We start from the raw sequence: 20,306 nt of genomic DNA, 5'->3' as shown, positions 1-20,306 counted from the left end.
TCCAAGCCACAGGGGTCAGAAGCATCGGGCTGCCTCCCTGAATGTCTCAGACCTCCTCCATGCTCGCTGCGCTACATACAATGGGCCAATTACAAATCTCTATTTACACGCTAAGGCCTTATTCACACAATCGTATCTACGCAGCTACTGTAGTCGCGGCAAAAACACCCCTTTGGTTCCAATTCATTCAGATGGACAATTTTTGGACGTGTAAAAAAAAAAACCAGGAAATCTCGCACATCGGTGACGGTTTTCGGTCGCCGCTTTCATGCGCTGCGTGGATAGACAGGTCTTGCCTTATCTTGCCATGCCGAGATACGCTGGAGGCTCCCATAGACTTCTATGGAAGCGGAAAAAGGCGGCAGAGTGTGGGAGTTCAGCTGCGCCCAACGCCGGGAGGGAGAGATCGCTGCCGCTGTTTAAGCATTAGTAGTCAGAGGATTTCCGCGCCTCAGCGTATTTTTTGGACGATACGCAGCAACCATCCGTGTGAACGGCAGAAAATACGCTAATTAACATCGGGACTTGATCGTGGCAATTCTTCATTCATGTGATTTTACAATGCGTACGGGCGAACGTGAAAACAGAGTCATGTGAAGAGGCCTTAAGGGTTTATACACTGCTATAAGCGGCACATCCAGAATCTCCGTGTGTGCCGACAGCTCCTATGGAAGCCTAGATCTCAGCAGACGACAATCATGCTGTGCGTAGCCCGATCAGGCATCTGCATCGCCATCGGTGTGTCCTCTTACTAATCTACCAAATGTATGTGTATAGTTAGAAGTGGGGGACAAATAAAAGGGAGCATGGCTGCGAGAGCAGACGACACAGGGTGTGTTTGTAGTCTGTTACCATGGAGACGTATAGAGAAGCTGCTTGTTAATTCAGGCTCATCTTTTATTTGACATATTAGAATATTAGTTGCACATATGAACATGGCCCACAGGGGTACGTATGCCCAACTCGGACAAGATATACCATAAAGGTCTGCTAGATATGGCTTCCACATCTGCCAAGGAAGCTTACAAGCCCTCCATAACTCCCAGAACAGTGAATGGGGAGCCCATTACGGACATAACCGAGGGTCCCTGAGGTGGCGCTATGTCCATCAGACATTGATGACATTTCCTTTAACGAGTCCCTTTAACCACTTAAGGATGCAAACTCATCTTTTGTAGCATCTGAAGATTAAAGGGTAGGAAACAGCATAAGGTAATAAATCCCCCAGGACTGACCCGTTAAATGTCCTGCCGTTCCAGTGCAGCCATGCCAGTTCCTGCTGGTCAGCCCTGAAAGCTGCTTCAGCGGTCCTGTGCTATTCAGCAATCATGTGATCGCTGCAGCCAATCAGTACTACCAGAGACAGTGATTGGCTTCAGTGGTCACATGAACAGTCATGTAATAGGAGTGTCCAGGACTGGAGAACCCGCGCTGGCATGCTGGGACATTGAAGAGCGCGTACTGTTCTTGGTTTAATTTCTTTTAAATGACCTGGAAGACCCCTTTGGTTACAGCCAATCCCTGCTGTTGATCGCACCTGCCCACTCTGCAAGCAGGAAGGGGTTAAGTGACTAAAAGCATTCTGTCTTTACTAGGACGGACATCCAGGGTGATGCAGAAACTCAACAAGGATTGCTTATTTAAGACTGGAGGAAGAAGGACTTGCATCTTGCTGCAGGCGATGTCCTTTCTCGGAGGTCCTGAGCACTTGCATCAACAAAAACTACAAGGCGACGGGAAATCCTGAAAGCTTTCTGAATGCAGGAAATTACAAGAGAAAGCCCAGCGGGCTGCGAGATGAAAGGTCTGAGTGGAGGCCATGAATGAGTCCGCGTGTCCATCAGCTTCGCCTCCAATAGACCAACCCGCCTGCCATAATGGGGCCCTGCAGCGGCCAGCCGTGGCCCACTTAAACCTTCCACGTTTTTAGCTGTGAAATGTCCTAAATTCTTTTAACTCTTACATGCCAGAAAAAAAGGGGATGAGAACGAAAAAAGTTGGGAGCCAGCTGTGTGCCTTTACAGGGGCCCATCCGTTGGGTACTAGACGCCAGGGATGATGGCTGCCACCTGCCGCCACTCACAGCCGGCTTCCTGCATGCAGACGCTGCACAATAAACGAGGCGCCAACAAGTTCTCCGTCGCTGCCGCATTTACATCCAACGACAGCCATTCAGATTCTTGCTGGATCGTGGAAATCCAAACGATAGTCGTTCCGTGTAAAAGCACCTTAAGATTCAGGACATTACACTTCGGGCCCCTTTCCACTGGCGAGGAAATTGCGCATATTTTGTGCAATGCGAGAGTGAGTGAAAATGCATGATTATAAAACCAATGAATCTCAGTGGCTCGATTCTCATTTGCGATGTTCTCACTCCAGCGATGCAGCGAGGGGGATGGGGGGGGGGGTTGAGAAAATCGCAGCATGCCCATTCTTTTTGCAGTGTCACCAATTGTATTCAACAGGACCGCCAGCAGCAGCGCCATCCCCACTGTGGGAGGACATCGCTATCCCCTGCTGCGGCTGTGACAGCTGCAGCAGGGGATTCCTTGGATGTGAAACCCCTGGATGCTGTCACATCCAGGGGCTTCACCTTCTTGTCAATGGGGCCGGCGGCAGCTGCGATGAAAACATAGGGAGTAGATCGCGCTTCCCTTTCACAATGTCCAGTGATGAGGGAGCTCCCCACACGGATGAAGGAATCCGTGCAGAGACAGGAGATCGCAATCTTCTCCCATTGCTGCTGTCGCCCCATTGAAAGCAATGAGATGAAGGGAACCTTGCAGGGATGCCAGGCTGTTTTCCCATGGATTGCATGAACCACAGCCCGATATCGCCCTCGCCAGTGTGCAGGAGGCCTTACTGAATGATGGCAGCAACTGGTTGGAGATAAGCAGAAGCAGATCTATCGTAGCAAGTATTTCCAAGAAAAAAAAAAACGTGCCCCACGGATGAGAGAACAGAGATGATCTGGAGCCCATGTTCTGCGCACGCCTAGAGTCTAGGAGAGGGGCTGAGAGGGATTAGCTTCTTCTCGCCTGGCAGAAAACTAAGGGACGGTCTTAACCCACTGCAGATGATCCGAATGGGAGGTTTCATCAGCGGCCAACGCAAGACTGTAGGGAGCCGGACAGGAGCCGGTTCATGGCGGGGACACGCAGAGGCGGAGATCCTCACAGCGCTGATTGGAACATGAAAAAACAGGATCAGAAAGGAGATTTTGGGAACGTTTGCACAGTGGAACCCCACGTGGGTTTTTTAGCATGGCTTCCATCTCTAAAACCACGGCAGAAATCCCAAGCCAAGGCCGGTTTCACCAACGACTTCTTAACGGCAAAATCGAGAGGCGACTACTCCCTACTGATTCTCCTTGACCTCTCCGCAGCATTTGACACTGTTGACACCAAACTCCTCCTCAGTATGCTTCGCTCCATCGGCCTAAAGGACACTGCTCTCTCCTGGTTCTCCTCCTACCTATCTGACCGCTCATTCAGCGTCTGCTCTGCTGACTCTACCTCCCCTCCTCTTCCCCTTGCTGTTGGGGGTCGCACAGGGCTCAGTCCTCAGCCGCTCCTTTCCTCTTCCCCTTGCTGTTGGGTTCCCGCAGGCTCGGTCCTCGGCCCCCTCCCTTCCTGGCCCCCTTGCTGTTGCAGTCCCAGGGGGCTCAGTCCTCTGCGTCCTCCTTTCCTCTTCCCCTTGCTGTTGGGGTCCCGCAGGCTCGGTCCTCGGCCCCCTCCCTTCTTCACCCCCTTGCTGTTGCGGTCCCGGAGGGCTTGGTCCTTAGCCCCCTTCTCTGCTCTTCCCCTTGCTGTTGCGGTCCCGGAGGGCTTGGTCCTTAGCCCCCTTCTCTGCTCTTCCCCTTGCTGTTGGGGTCCCCCAGGACTTGGTCCTCAGGCCCCTCCTCTTCTCTCCCCCTTGCATTCAAATACATGGGATGCAGATCTGGAGTGTGAAGCACCCTAAATAGCTCCTACCTTACGGTTCCCTTATATATTTAGCACAGGCCACAACGACAGCGGTCTGGACTTCTACAGTCAATGGACCAGTTCCGAAGGCCTACAAATGGCAACAAGAGCACCTCCATACAGCACAGGGTCATGGAGAGGGTTGGCGAATGGTCACGTGGATTTACATCCTGTAGTAATGATGCGACGCACGCAGGTCACCAGCCCGATGCACTGCCAACAATCTGTAACAGTAGCTATACGGCAGTCAGGGAAGATACGAAGCAAGCTGTGCCCCCCACAGTGTCCACCGCTCAGCTACATAGCTTCACTGGTTCTGCATTACCAGATGCTGGCAGAGCGGGTGCTGCAGTCGCTGGGGTCTAATCCCAGAAACGCGTTGTGTAACCGGCCCACTAATGCATACAAGGCTGGCAGGAGACCCCCGTGTGACTAGTCAGCTTACCACCCTAATAACTAGGCTTCAACCTTCCACAAACCCCACTCAATGAGCGCTTTCTTTGTAGCCTCTGACTTTAATCGGCAAGTTGAAAAGCCCATAAGGCAGCCACACCACTAACGCGCTCTGATCTACACTCGACAACCCCTTTAAGCAGGTGTCAGCGATTACGGAGGGGGCCACGGGATTATTTTCCACGCAGCAAGACTTCAGTACAACTAAGCCGTTACTTGGCACCCCTTACCACGTCCAGGACGGCTCTGCCCATCTTACTGCATACATGGAATAGGATTCCTGTTGGATCACGGCCTATTAGAGGAAGCATTAGCCCATAGCGCACCCTAGTGGACAAATGTCACATTGCAAGTCTGCCGCTATCAAAACTGGCCAACATCCACATTCAGGCTGCCTGTCCACGGGTGTTTTTGCATTGCCTTCCCTGCGGCGATAATCCAGCCACTGGGAATGCAGTGAGCGCTTTCCATAGCGTTACTATGGAAAGCGCAGCCCCCCTGTCCACAAGCGGAGAATCATACCGCGGGCGGTAAATCGGGGCATGCTGCGATTTGCCACTCTTCTCCGCGGTCAGCCTGTCAGATAGGCGCAGTGCGGAGAACTGTCAGCTGGCTCCTGCTCCCCAGCGGCAGCTCCGGACATCGCTACGCCCGTGGACTGGCAGCCTAAAGGGGAAATCGGAACCAACATGTTATGGTGCATCAGAGAAAGACACCCTTCTATCCTTGGAGTCCGACTGTCCCTCGAATGACGAGGCTGCAGCCCGCAGCACCTGAACCCTTCAGGGAATCTCTGCTCAATGACAGAATCATTTGGGCTGAATTACCTTTGAAAGCTACAATACCCTTTATATGTGACACAAAGTCAAAGGGGCGGTGACAAAGACAAAGGGGCGGTGAGGTTATAAGCCTGCCTGTGGGCCGAGGTCAAGGAGTCCCACTTGTCCAAGCAACTCCAAGGGTATATTCCAATGTAGCGGGCATGTCCATTACCCCCTACATCCAATCTCTGGCCTCAAGCTGCCAGCTGCCCCTCTATCCACATCCAACGCCCCATCACTCATCCACAGCACCGCGCCCCCCTACATTGTATCCCTCATCCACCGCGCCGCGCCCCCCTACATTGTATCCCTCATCCACCGCGCCGCCCGACATTGTATCCCTCATCCACCGCGCCGCCCGACATTGTATCCCTCATCCACCGCGCCGCCCGACATTGTATCCCTCATCCACAGCACCGCGCCGCCCGACATTGTATCCCTCATCCACAGCACCGTGCCCCTCTACATTGTATCCCTCATCCACAGCACCGCGCCGCCCTACATTGTATCCCTCATCCACAGCACCGCGCCCCTCTACATTGTATCCCTCATCCACAGCACCGCGCTGCCCTACATTGTATCCCTCATCCACCGCGCCGCCCTACATTGTATCCCTCATCCACCGCGCCGCCCGACATTGTATCCCTCATCCACAGCGCCGGCCGACATTGTATCCCTCATCCACCGCGCCGGCCGACATTGTATCCCTCATCCACCGCGCCGCCCGACATTGTATCCCTCATCCACCGCGCCGCCCGACATTGTATCCCTCATCCACCGCGCCGCCCGACATTGTATCCCTCATCCACCGCGCCGCCCGACATTGTATCCCTCATCCACCGCGCCGCCCGACATTGTATCCCTCATCCACCGCGCCGCCCGACATTGTATCCCTCATCCACAGCACCGCGCCGCCCTACATTGTATCCCTCCTCCACCGCGCCGCCCTACATTGTATCCCTCCTCCACCGCGCCGCCCTACATTGTATCCCTCCTCCACCGCGCCGCCCTACATTGTATCCCTCCTCCACCGCGCCGCCCTACATTGTATCCCTCCTCCACCGCGCCGCCCTACATTGTATCCCTCCTCCACCGCGCCGCCCTACATTGTATCCCTCCTCCACCGCGCCGCCCTACATTGTATCCCTCCTCCACCGCGCCGCCCTACATTGTATCCCTCCTCCACCGCGCCGCCCTACATTGTATCCCTCCTCCACCGCGCCGCCCTACATTGTATCCCTCCTCCACCGCGCCGCCCTACATTGTATCCCTCCTCCACCGCGCCGCCCTACATTGTATCCCTCCTCCACCGCGCCGCCCTACATTGTATCCCTCCTCCACCGCGCCGCCCTACATTGTATCCCTCCTCCACCGCGCCGCCCTACATTGTATCCCTCCTCCACCGCGCCGCCCTACATTGTATCCCTCCTCCACCGCGCCGCCCTACATTGTATCCCTCCTCCACCGCGCCGCCCTACATTGTATCCCTCCTCCACCGCGCCGCCCTACATTGTATCCCTCCTCCACCGCGCCGCCCTACATTGTATCCCTCCTCCACCGCGCCGCCCTACATTGTATCCCTCCTCCACCGCGCCGCCCTACATTGTATCCCTCCTCCACCGCGCCGCCCTACATTGTATCCCTCCTCCACCGCGCCGCCCTACATTGTATCCCTCCTCCACCGCGCCGCCCTACATTGTATCCCTCCTCCACCGCGCCGCCCTACATTGTATCCCTCCTCCACCGCGCCGCCCTACATTGTATCCCTCCTCCACCGCGCCGCCCTACATTGTATCCCTCCTCCACCGCGCCGCCCTACATTGTATCCCTCCTCCACCGCGCCGCCCTACATTGTATCCCTCCTCCACCGCGCCGCCCTACATTGTATCCCTCCTCCACCGCGCCGCCCTACATTGTATCCCTCCTCCACCGCGCCGCCCTACATTGTATCCCTCCTCCACCGCGCCGCCCTACATTGTATCCCTCCTCCACCGCGCCGCCCTACATTGTATCCCTCATCCACCGCGCCGCCCTACATTGTATCCCTCATCCACCGCGCCGCCCTACATTGTATCCCTCATCCACCGCGCCGCCCTACATTGTATCCCTCATCCACCGCGCCGCCCTACATTGTATCCCTCATCCACCGCGCCGCCCTACATTGTATCCCCCATCCACAGTACCCACTGCCCTACATTGTATCCCTCATCTACAGCACCGCGCCACCCTACATTGTATTCCTCATCCACAGCACCGCGCCGCCCTACATTGTATCCTTCATCCACAGCACCGCACCGACCTACATTGTATCCCTCATACACAGCACCGCACCGCCCTACATTGTATCCCTCATACACAGCACCGCACCGCCCTACATTGTATCCCTCATCCACGGCACCGCGCCCCCCTACATTGTATCCCTCATCCACAGCACCGCACCACCCTATATTGTATCCCTCATCCACAGCACCACGCCCCCTACATTGTATCCCTCAGCCACAGCACCGCACCGCACCGCCCTACATTGTATCCCTCAGCCACAGCACCGCACCGCCCTACATTGTATCCCTCAGCCACAGCACCGCACCGCCCTACATTGTATCCCTCAGCCACAGCACCGCACCGCCCTACATTGTATCCCTCAGCCACAGCACCGCCCTACATTGTACCCCTCATCCTCAGCACCGCCCTACATTGTACCCCTCATCCACAGCACAGCCCTACATTGTACCCCTCATCCACAGCACAGGCCTACATTGTATCCCTCATCCACAGCACAGCCCTACATTGTATCCCTCATCCACAGCACAGCCCTACATTGTATCCCTCATCCACAGCACAGCCCTACATTGTATCCCTCATCCACAGCACCGCGCCACCCTACATTGTATTCCTCATCCATAGCACCGCGCCGCCCTACATTGTACCCCTCATTCTCAGCACCGCCCTACATTGTACCCCTCATCCTCAGCACCGTGCCGCCCTACATTGTGTCCCTCATCCACAGCGCCGCGCCGCCCTACATTGTATCCCTCATCCACAGCACCGCGCCGCCCTACATTGTGTCCCTCATCCACAGCACCGCGCCGCCCTACATTGTGTCCCTCATCCACAGCGCCGCCCTACATTGTATCCCTCATCCACAGCACAGCCCTACATTGTATCCCTCATCCACAGCACCGCGCCGCCCTACATTGTGTCCCTCATCCACAGCACCGCCCTACATTGTGTCCCTCATCCACAGCACCGCCCTACATTGTATCCCTCATCCACAGCACCGCCCTACATTGTATCCCTCATCCACAGCGCCGCCCTACATTGTATCCCTCATCCACAGCGCCGCCCTACATTGTATCCCTCATCCACAGCGCCGCCCTACATTGTATCCCTCATCCACAGCACTGCGCCGCCCTACATTGTATCCCTCATCCACAGCACCTTGCCCCCCTACATTGTACCCCTCATCCACAGCACCCACCGCCCTACATTGTAACCCTCATCCACAGCACCGCGCCCCCCTACATTGTACCCCTCATCCACAGCACCGCGCCCCCCTACATTGTACCCCTCATCCACAGCACCGCGCCCCCCTACATTGTACCCCTCATCCACAGCACCGCGCCCCCCTACATTGTACCCCTCATCCACAGCACCGCGCCCCCCTACATTGTACCCCTCATCCACAGCACCGCGCCCCCCTACATTGTACCCCTCATCCACAGCACCGCGCCCCCCTACATTGTACCCCTCATCCACAGCACCGCGCCCCCCTACATTGTATCCCTCATCCACAGCACCGCGCCCCCTACATTGTATCCCTCATCCACAGCACCGCGCCCCCTACATTGTATCCCTCATCCACAGCACCGCGCCGCCCTACATTGTATCCCTCATCCACAGCACCGCGCCGCCCTACATTGTATCCCTCATCCACAGCACTGCGCTGCCCTACATTGTATCCCTCATCCACAGCACAGCGCCGCCCTACATTGTATCCCTCATCTACAGCACCTTGCCGCCCTACATTGTAACCCTCATCCACAGCACCCACCGCCCTACATTGTAACCCTCATCCACAGCACCCACCGCCCTACATTGTAACCCTCATCCACAGCACCGCGCCCCCCTACATTGTACCCCTCATCCACAGCACCGCGCCCCCCTACATTGTACCCCTCATCCACAGCACAGCGCCGCCCTACATTGTACCCCTCATCCACAGCACCCACCGCCCTACATTGCAACCCTCATCCACAGCACCACGCCGCCCTACATTGTATCTCTCATCCATAGCACCGCGCCGCCCTACATTGTATCCCTCATCCATAGCACTGCGCCCCCCTACATTGTACCCCTCATCCGCAGCACCGCGCCCCCCTACATTGTACCCCCCATCCACAGCACCGCGCCCCCCTACATTGTACCCCTCATCCACAGCACCGCGCCCCCCTACATTGTATCCCTCATCCACAGCACCGCGCCCCCCTACATTGTATCCCTCATCCACAGCACCGACCAACATTGTATCCCTCATCCACAGCACCGTACAGCCCTACATTGTATCCCTCATCCACAGCACCGCACAGCCCTACATTGTATCCCTCATCCACAGCACCGCGCCCCCCTACATTGTATCCCTCATCCACAGCACCGCACCGACCAACATTGTATCCCTCATCCACAGCACCGCGCCCCCCTACATTGTACCCCTCATCCACAGCACCGCGCCCCCCTACATTGTATCCCTCCTCCACAGCACCGCGCCGCCCTACATTGTACCCCTCATCCACAGCACCGCGCCGCCCTACATTGTATCCCTCATCCACAGCACCACGCCCCCCTACATTGTACCCCTCATCCACAGCACCGCGCCCCCCTCCATTGTATCCCTCATCCACAGCACCGCGCCCCCCTCCATTGTATCCCTCATCCACAGCACCGCGCCCCTCTACATTGTATCCCTCATCCACAGCACCGCGCCCCTCTACATTGTATCCCTCATCCACAGCACCGCGCCCCTCTACATTGTATCCCTCATCCACAGCACCGCGCCCCTCTACATTGTATCCCTCATCCACAGCACCGCGCCCCTCTACATTGTATCCCTCATCCACAGCACCGCGCCCCTCTACATTGTATCCCTCATCCACAGCACTGCGCCCCTCTACATTGTATCCCTCATCCACAGCACCGCGCCCCCCTACATTGTACCCCTCATCCACAGCCCCACCCTACATGGTATCCCTCATCCACAGCACCCACCACCCTACATTGTATCCCTCATCCACAGCACCGCGGGTCCCTACATTGCATCCCTCATCTCAATCCACCACCCAGCCCGCGCCCTCCGCTCACGAAATCAGGTTAAGTGCCCCTTTAACCCAAACTTCTCATTCCAGCCTCCAAGACTTCTCCAAAGCAGCACCAGTCCTCTGGAATGCGCTACCCCAAACTATCCGGCCAATCACTGACACACAAAACTTCAGGCGTGCCCTAAAGGGAGGCATACCATATCCCCTAAACAAATCCCTCTGATAACATGGTCCCTGACCTACAGACTGCAGTCCCTGCTAGCCACCACCAGTAAGTGTAACACCCGGAGAAGAAATGGTCACTAGGGATGATTTTTCTTCTTCATTTGACAATACAAGATATTTGGCGCCAAACAAGTTGACACGTACCGATATACAGTAGTAGGGTGAGACATTTTACCCTGTTTTCCCCAAAATAGGACCCTGTCTTGCATTAAGTTTTGCCTCAAAAGAAGCAGAGTCCTATTTTCAGGGGATGTCTTCTACTTACCTAGCAGGCGGCGTCTGGGTCCCTCCCGCCGGTCTACGGCGCTCCTGCTTCAGTCCTCGCAGCCAACAGAACACCGCTCCCTGCTAACAGAGTCCGTAAACCCCGCCTCCAGGAATTTCACTGACTAGATGCCCAAAATAATGACTTTTATTAAATACAAACTAAAAAGATGGGAATAGTAGAAAAATCACCCATCCATGGCCGAACATATAAAGCAACCCAAAGAGACGGATGTTATGGCTAATGGTCCCCATGCATAGTTCAGCAATAGAGCCAACGTGCCTAAGAGCAAAGCGGAGACGGGTAGATGCTCTTTCAGTTAAATAACCGGAACAAGCTTTAGTGCCCGGCGGGTCTGCGGCACCGGCCAGCAATGTACAGGACTAGAGAAGCACTAAGCCTTCACAAACTAGGGCCACTATATATCCCAAGTTGGCTACTAACACTAATGGCCCAATGCGGGTCAGCAGAGCTTTAATCTTCAGGGACCTAAATACCCCCATCCAGTGATAGAGTAATAACCCCATTGTGGTGTGCCCCAGATGTAGAGGGTATCATACCCCACGATGGCATCACTTAATAGGTGGACTAATGGCCCTCTGGACCGCCCAGACTCAAGAGCTTCTGTTGTGGCATCAGCAGGACAATCACAAGATTGTTGGGAGGTAAAACATCAGATGGCGCCAAAACAATCGAAGGGAAGACATAATAGATCACCAACAGCCCTGATGGCGGGGGGCCCAGCTGGCCAATTGGTGATGACCCTGGTCATGTGATATTCAGGTCACATGACTTGTAGAAGCAACCTATACACATCTCTGTATCCCCAGATCTGCCGCAGTGATATCTGACCATTCTGGGTATTCTATAAAGTGCGCAGCAAGTTTCCCCACTGACAGCGACACCAGCTGCCATGTGACCGCTTCAAGCGTCAGCGGTCCCTCCCCGCAGGCGGACGTGCGTAGTCATACCAAGTCCAGTGCTGTGGGTGTGTACAGCGCATGCGTCTCCATAATAGTGAGAGGCAGCGCCGAATATCAAGTATCACCATAGCAACTACTGGTGTCAGTAGTCCCTCCCTGCAGACAGCTATATCATGGCGTGATCCTGTAGATATACACTGCGCATGTCCCTTTAAGGCGCAGCACCGGACGCCATGTACCCAATAAGTGAGGTATCCAACAGGGAGGGATAGAGGGCCCTCTGTAATAGTAGGATAAACGAGAGGCGGTGGTATATATAGGGATGGTGGGGAGGGTCTATGAATTCTATGCTCAGAGCAGAAGGATGCCAAATACATCATTAGGGTTACTAGAGCGCCCGTGCCGATTGTTCGCATAGATCTCGCCGTTTACATAAATGGGTAAAACGTGGATTAGTACTGATGGTCCAATATTCACACATCTTACATTACTCCTCCCCTCTGCTGTAAGCTCCACCCCTCAGAACAGGAAGCGGCTCCATACAGAGCAAGAAACAGTTTGTATCTAAAGAAAGCAACTGAATAGTAAGTGGAGGCGGGGCTTAGCAACTCACCAGGAGGCGGGACTCTGTCAGCTGCTGGGGACTGAAGCAAGAGAGCCGGAGAGCGGTGGGAGGGACCCAGACGCCGTCCGCTAGGTAAGTATCGCTTTTATATTTCTGTGTTGTGTAGCTAGGGCTTATATTTCATGCCCCCCATTCCCTGGGATAGAGCTTATTTTCAGGCTATGGCTTATTATTCATGTCCCTCACCCCCCAGGGTAGGGTTTATTTTCAGGCTAGGGCTTATTTTTCATGTCCCCCACCCCGCAGGGTAGAGCTTATTTTCAGGGTAGGTCCTACTTTCGGGGGAATCGCAGTAGTAACAGGGATGTCCTCTCATCATGGCAATCTCTGCTCTCTCCTAGAAGCGTCCCACATCCGCCCCAGTTATAGCACCTGTAAATAGCAGTCCGATCTTGTACATCCGGCTCTGTGAGAATAGGCGTACCGCCACCCATCGCACGTTTCAAGCTCCCTTGTAAAGAGGATAGAAGTACGGAAGGTGACTAATATCTGGGTGTCGCCATACTACACCCAGCTCCATGTGCTGCCCAATGATGGCGCCAGCCTTTACTTCACGTATGCCATTAGAGCACGTGCCAAACTCAAGCGCATATCATGGCTTTCCTTCCCCCGTGGTCGGACCGCTCCTCGAGTCACGGACAGAAGATGAGTACTATGCACAGGGAGAAGAGGAGGAATGCTATTCGGCCCGCGGGCCACGAGTGGGACAACCCTGACTCAGGCTAACTGCGCGATGTCCCGCCCCCATATCGCACTCGCCATCCATGTGAAATCCCCAGGGATGCTCCGTGTTTTCATGGTGTCACTTCAGGGACGCAGGGATCCTCCGGCTGTCACCGCGGCGGCAGAGGATGGCGGAGTGTCTCCCATTGCTGTCAATGCTGCCGCCAGCCCCATGCGAGATCACACAGAGAACAGGCTGCGATTTGTTTCCCACACTCATGTGAATGACCCCACACAAAAGATCGTATTTGTGCGTCCCGCAACGCACAGTTCTCTCGCGGTTTTCTTGGCCGTGTGAAGCCGGCCTTAGAGGCATGTTAACCCTTTCCAATGCGGTTTCCCAGCTCTTATTTACTTTGGGTGGGAATGAGCTTTGTGGAATCCTTGGAATTACTCAACAAACACATAAAGGAGCCGTCGTGGTGAGGTTATTAGCAAGTCTTATAAAAGGGAGGTCTGAGTGTTTCACATCGGGAAGATATTAGTAAGGACCGTACATGTATAGTGATAAGACTCTGCAGCTCTACCATCTGTGTCATCTCTTCTGCAGACCTCGGCCGGCAGGTCCGACACGGGACTGGAAACGATGATGTATGAGCAGATATGGGACCCTCTCCCCAGCGATACACCTGAAGATACTCATCTAGGCCTTCCAGAGCCTCGTGTGCATTTACAGGGCAAGGTGATCGCTCAAACGTTGAGCGGAGGATGCAGAAGACACATGAGGTGCCTCCGTGTGGGGGAAATTACCCAGGCCCCCAGCTTTTGGGATATTATTTTAGATTCTTGTAGTAGCCTTAGGCCTTGGTAGAATGTCAGCTTGACAACCAGCAATAAACCATAACTGGTGACTAGTCAGGAGATGGGTGATTGATAAGAGAGAGCTACAGAAAGATAGCAGCTGAAGTGACAGTAATGGATAGGTCTAAGCAATATGCTTACCTTGTAATAAAGCCATAAATAGGTTGAATCATTATGAAATGTTAGATGTTTAGACACGTATAAGGAAATATCAGAATCGCTGAAGAATGGAGAATGTTTGGTATCATGATGGACTGATTGAACATGTGGCATTACTGAGTGATGCAAACTAAATATGTCATGTATATGAGATGCTTATAAAGAGACCTCTTGTAACGCCCATAAACCTGAAGTAGATGCATTGTACACTCCATGCCATGTACGGTCTGTCTCTTCCTGCCGATTGGTTTTACTTAAACAATGATGAGTACTCATTTCACTTTGGACGCCGGATGACATACTGACGGGAGGTTTTCCCTAACACTCCGCTTGCCTTCTGCATCCAGCTGTTCTCTGCTCGGAGCGCCCGGCTGTTATACAGATGAGCGCTCCATGCGAGGAATGGAGGACAGAGCTGGACTGCTGTATTCTTCAGGACGCGCCTGTCATCAGGGAGCGGGATGACACACTAGTATCAGCTGTATCCGCTGGGAATCCCTGATGGCTGATCGCACAGCATGCTGAAAGATCAGCGACTTGTTAACGAAAGCTGCCGGATGTCAGCGCAGCTACACACAGCGATTATCGCTCCAAAGACGGCTTTGGGCAATCTGTAAGTGAGAATCAGCCTTAACAGTTAAAAAACCCGCTCAGCCGTTTCCATTATCCCGACCCGGCAGCGCCTCTTTAACCCCTTAACGACGCAGGACATGAAACTATATAGACAATTAGTATCGCCGTCAGCACCTGACCCAGACAATAAAAGCCACGATGTCACTGGTTTCAGTGCGTACGCCGTAGAAACCAGACCCCCCCCCCCCCCCCCAAAGATGGCAGAATTGTGCTTTTTGTATAACGCTCCACTTAGCATTTCTTTCAGTTTTTCAGTATATTATGCGGTACACTAAATAGTGCTGTTCAAAAAGACAGCTCGTCCGGCAAAAAACAACCCGCAGACGGAGAAAGTGGGGAGAAAACAACTGAAAACAAAGATTAAAAAATAACCGCCCCCTTAACCCCTTAGTGACCAAGCCTGTTTGCGCCTTAAAGGGGTTGTCCCGAGGCAGCAAGTGGGTCTGTACACTTCTGCATGGCCATAATAATGCACTTTGTAATGTACATTGTGCATTAATTATGAGCCATGCAGAAGTTATAAAAAGTTTTATACTTACCTGTTCCGTTGCTGGCGTCCTCGTCTCCATGGTGCCGACTAATTTTCGCCCTCCGATGGCCAAATTAGCCGCGCTTGCGCAGTCCGGGTCTTCTGCAGTCTTCTATGGGGCTCCGTGTAGCTCCGTGTAGCTCCGCCCCGTCACGTGCCGATTCCAGCCAATCAGGAGGCTGGAATCGGCAGTGGACCGCACAGAAGAGCTGCGGTCCACGGAGGAAGAGGCCATCTTCAGCGGTGAGTAGAGAAGTCACCGGAGCGCGGGGATTCAGGTAAGCGCTCCGGTGAGCTTTCTTTACCTCCCTGCATCGGGGTTGTCTCGCGCCGAACGGGGGGGGGGTTGAAAAAAAAAAAAACCCGTTTCGGCGCGGGACAACCCCTTTAATGACCAGGCCTAATTTTGCAAATCTGACATGTGTCAATTTAGCATGGAAAAACACCAGAAAGGTTTTGCATATCCAAGCGATTCTGACAGTGTTTTATCGCCACATGTTGTGCTTCATTTAGGCGGAAAAAAAAGACCGATAGAATTTGTGTTTATTTATTAAAAGCGCCAAAATTGGGAAAATTTTGAAAAGAAAAATCGTAATTTTTTCACATTTCCAACTGCAATATCTCAAATATGTGCAAACATAATATAGAAATAGTAACCCGTTGGATTGCAGGGTCCAACTGAATAAATCCCAGGCCCCTTTGTTCATTTGCACGGAATAAAAATTGACTCCCTAAAAATATCCGCCCCTCCCCCACACACACACACACCCCTAGCCCTCCGCGCCCTTTTTGGCGTTCGCAAATCTTAGATAAAAGTAATAATGTGAACTGTGTGGTATTTCCGAAGGCAGGGGTAATTACGGAGGCTGGTTGGGATGGGCACATGGGGCAATAAAACCGGCTATCCCCCCTCCTCTCTTTTCTTGACCTCAGTGGCTGGTATGGGGTGTAATAAGTGGCGCACTGTGAGTCTCCGTAATCTTGCTGCAGTGCGGCGGTCTCACACAGAAGGCGCCCAACAAGGTGCTCCTGGAGCTGCAGGAAGGCGAGCGTTCCTGGGGCTTCATGTAAAGTACGTATTACAGGTAGCGGTCTGAATAACGCCGGGCTCACGCAGCCGTAGGCGGAATCCGCTTGCCGAGGCCCGCAGCGTATCCCATCTGTGAGCCCGGCTGTGACCCTGCGTATGGCTGCGTAATGTACTGCGCATAACTGCCTACTCACACAGACGGTCATGCGCAGTACATTTCTTTTCTTGTTTGTATTTTCCGCACCGTCGCTTAGCGATGACGCGGGTACCCGCAGCCCGTATACAACGTAGTAGCGTATGGGCAGCGGGTATATCCGGGACCATGGAGCACAATGGGCTCTATGCTGCGGATAGTCGCGGTAAAATAGAACCTGCTGCGTTCTCTTTTCTGCGAGTGGATTACACAACTCCGACCCGCTAATGTGAGCGGAATTGTGTAATCCAATGCGATTGATCTGCATATTACCACGGATCAGACGCATGCGGAATCCGTAATTCCTATCCGGTCATGTGAGACCGGCCAAAGGTAGAGCGCTATTCTTTTTTTCGTGCCCGGGGACCGCTCAACGAGGCCACCTGTCACTGCTCCAGGCTCTCGGCCACCGTTGGTCGCTGGGAGCAAGGAGATTTTAAGTTTCCTGGGCTCCCCGACTCCTGCGCATGTGTCCGGTGTTTTACTGACGGTCGCATGCGCAGAATCCGGGTAAGTTTCACGGGAGAAGATCGCATCGGGGTGCAAATACGGAGGCCTCCGGTAAAAAGTTTCAACTATTCTCACTGATCACATCGGTGAGGGGAGATGAACCTTCAATTTTTTTTTAAAACTTTTACGTGATCGCCATTATCCATTGTATAACGGTGAACACGTGATCAGGAACCGATCACCGCGCCCGCCGTGAAATCTCCGGGCTCTTGGCTCAGTTTTGCAGCCAGGAGCAGGGAGATTTTCAATTATCCTGGCAATCCACAGCTTTTTGCGCATGCGTCCGCCATTTTGGCGACAGGCGTGTGCGCAGAAGCTGGGGTAAGGTCTGCGGATAAATCTGGGGGCCTTATGTGCGTACTTTCATCCTCCCTCACGGATATGATCCATGGGGGGAGATGAAACGTAAGCTTTTTTAACTTTTTTTTAAACTTTTTAAAACTAACTTTTTTTTTAACTTTACATGATCCCTGTCATCCATTGGATGACAGTGATCATGTCCCCAGTGACATCCCTTTGCTCTTGGCTACACATGGCAGCCAGAAGCAGAGGAATTTTGAATTTCCCGGGGGTCGAGCCCCTCTGTGCACGCGCCCGATGTCAATGCGCAGAGGGGGACTTAGGTGAGTATTTTCACCTCCCCTCATGGATCCGATCCATGAGGGGAGGTGAAACTAGCACTTTTTTTTACTTTTTAAACTTTTTCGCGATCGCCGCTGTCCAATGGATAGCGGCAATCGCGGTTCACGGTAACACCTCCTGGTTCCCGGCTACCTTCAGGAGCCGGGAGCCAGGAGGTTTTGAATTTGCCGGGGGCTCCCGGGCTTCTGCGCATGCGCCTGACGTAATCGTCTGGCGCGCATGCGCAGAAGGCCGCCGGCGGGTCCGGGAGGACCAGATCTCCGGGGGACACCGCCGACAAGCCAGGTAAGAATTTTCAGCTGCTCTGATGGATCCGATCCATCAGGGCAGCTGAATATCTATCTTTTTTCACTGCTTTATTAACTTTTTTGCGATCGGCGCTATCCATTGGCGCCGATCGCAATGCCGGGGGAGGGGGCCCCGCAGGCCGGGATGACAGCTCCATGCTGTCAGCTACCTGCGGGCACCGACAGCATGGAGCTGTCACGTCCAGAGCCCACGTGGCTTTAGTCTCTGCAGGAAGCATGTTTTTACGTCCTCAGAGAATAAAGCCCACTTGGGCAGGATGTAAAAACACTATGGGCTGGTCACTAAGGGGTTAATCTGAGAACTGCTAATGAGATTGGCAGCGCAGCCCTTTACTGATTGGTGCTCATTAACACACACACGTAATCTGATTTTCTTGTTTTTACCATTTTTAACCCCTTAAGCACCCGGCTGTTTAGTACCTTAAAGGGGTTCTGACATGAAAAAAAAAAAATTGTACTCACCTTGCCTGGCCTGGCCCGATCGCCAGGCATGTCCCCTCCAGCCGGCATCTTCTTCTGTGCCTTTAAAGCAGAGCAGGAGCGGTCAAAAAGACCGCTTCCTGCTCTGGTCCGTCCGTCAGGCACTTCCGAGGTCAACGGACGGACCGCTCACAACAAGCACGTCACAAGCAGTGCTTGCTGTGGGCGGCCCGTCCGTCCGGCTGAACTCCGGAGTGCTGCGCATGCGCAGTGGAGACGCAGCCCGTCCTGACTCCTGTCAGAGGGCACCTCTCCACTGCGCATGCGCGCGATCCCGGAGCGGCGCGGCTGCTGGAGGAAGAAGACTGCCTGCCGGGAGGCATGCTAGCACTTTCTGCTTAGGTTAAGCAGCGCTGCTGATTAGAGCCACCTGATTGGCTCTTCGGCACCACGTGACTGCACAGCGTGCACCAATCAGGTGGCTCTAGTCAGGCTGCTTAACCTAAGCAGAAAGTGCTAATATGCTGCCGGGAGATGACCCCCCGATGTCAACAACAACATGAGACAAGGTAAGTATAAGATTTTTATGCTTTAGCAGCCATTAACCCATGGGTTCCCTGGGTCCATTAGGCAGACCAGGGAACAATGGCTGCTAAAGCATAAAAAAATTATTCATGTCAGAACCCCTTTAAGGACACTTTTGGGGGTTTTACCCATGTGGCCGTTTTACTGCCCTTTTTTTTCCCTTTAGATACCAAATTATTTTTGCTGTGTTTTTTCTGTGACATTTAGGGCGATTTTTTAAATATCTTTTTCATTGACTTTTTTTCTATTTTTTAGTTTTATTGGGGGTAAAATGCTAAAAAAAAAAAATGATTTTTTTAACATTTATAGTTATTTTTTATTTCTTTAGTATATTATGCTAAAATAAAGTACAGCAGCGGGTTCTATTTATTTCGGATGCTTTTTAGTATGTCTGTTATTTTATTCTGTAATATTGTTATACTTCTGTATGGAATCATGTTTTTTACTATCTGTGTCCCCCATGACGTCATGTAACACCTCTGGGGGACAGTCTTTTATTTTTTTTGACACTTTCCCACTGTGGCTGGGGCATCCATAGGAGCCCTAGTTACAGGGAACACACCCCCTGTAGTGACATTAGTCACTGGCAGAGCTGATCAGGGTCTACAACAACCCTGCAGCTCTGCTGTAACAGGGAACCTCGGAGATCACATGACCCACCCCCCGGCTCCTGTAGTGAAGTTACATGTTATTTTCACCTTGAGTACACAGGGCTCATTGTGCACTCGGGGGAGCAGAAGGCAGGAAGGGTTAAAACCCCCTCCTGCCTTCTTCTCTGGGTTATCAGCTGTTACTAACAGCCCGTCCTGCCTCTGATTGACTTACATACGGCGGGCTTTAAGCCCCGGACCAGGTGCCGTAAATTTACAGTGCCTGGTCCTTAATGGGTTAACATGCGATTTGCCGTCATCGGGTTCTCCCGATTCTGATTACTTATGGCCATCATCATTACGGGCATCACAAGAGGATCGCAATCGTCTCATGAGGCAGTCTGGGATTTTGTAAAAGCACTTAGACTTTGCACAAAAATTGGAACAAAATGGGATCTGCTGATTTTTTTGCTCCGTCTGTTTGTCCAATTGAAAATAAAAGTGCGCAAATGTAAATATAGCGGGGAAATAATGCGCTTCCCTCCAGGCTGAGAAGCATTCGTGTCACTACAGCCTGCACTGTTCCTTCATTCC

At 53.2% G+C, this 20,306-nt stretch overlaps 1 protein-coding gene across 2 annotated transcripts in view; it reads right to left on the bottom strand.

Moving 5' to 3' along the window:
- CCDC124 (coiled-coil domain containing 124) overlaps positions 1 to 20,306 on the bottom strand; it is a 62,875-nt gene that overhangs the window by 32,761 nt on the left and 9,808 nt on the right. The window lies entirely within an intron of this gene.

The sequence above is a fragment of the Eleutherodactylus coqui genome, chromosome 5 (assembly GCF_035609145.1).
Source record: "Eleutherodactylus coqui strain aEleCoq1 chromosome 5, aEleCoq1.hap1, whole genome shotgun sequence".
Taxonomy (NCBI): Eukaryota; Metazoa; Chordata; class Amphibia; order Anura; family Eleutherodactylidae; genus Eleutherodactylus; species Eleutherodactylus coqui.
The sequence above is the reverse complement of the archived record's forward strand: the minus strand, read 5'-3'. Positions and strand labels throughout refer to the sequence as shown.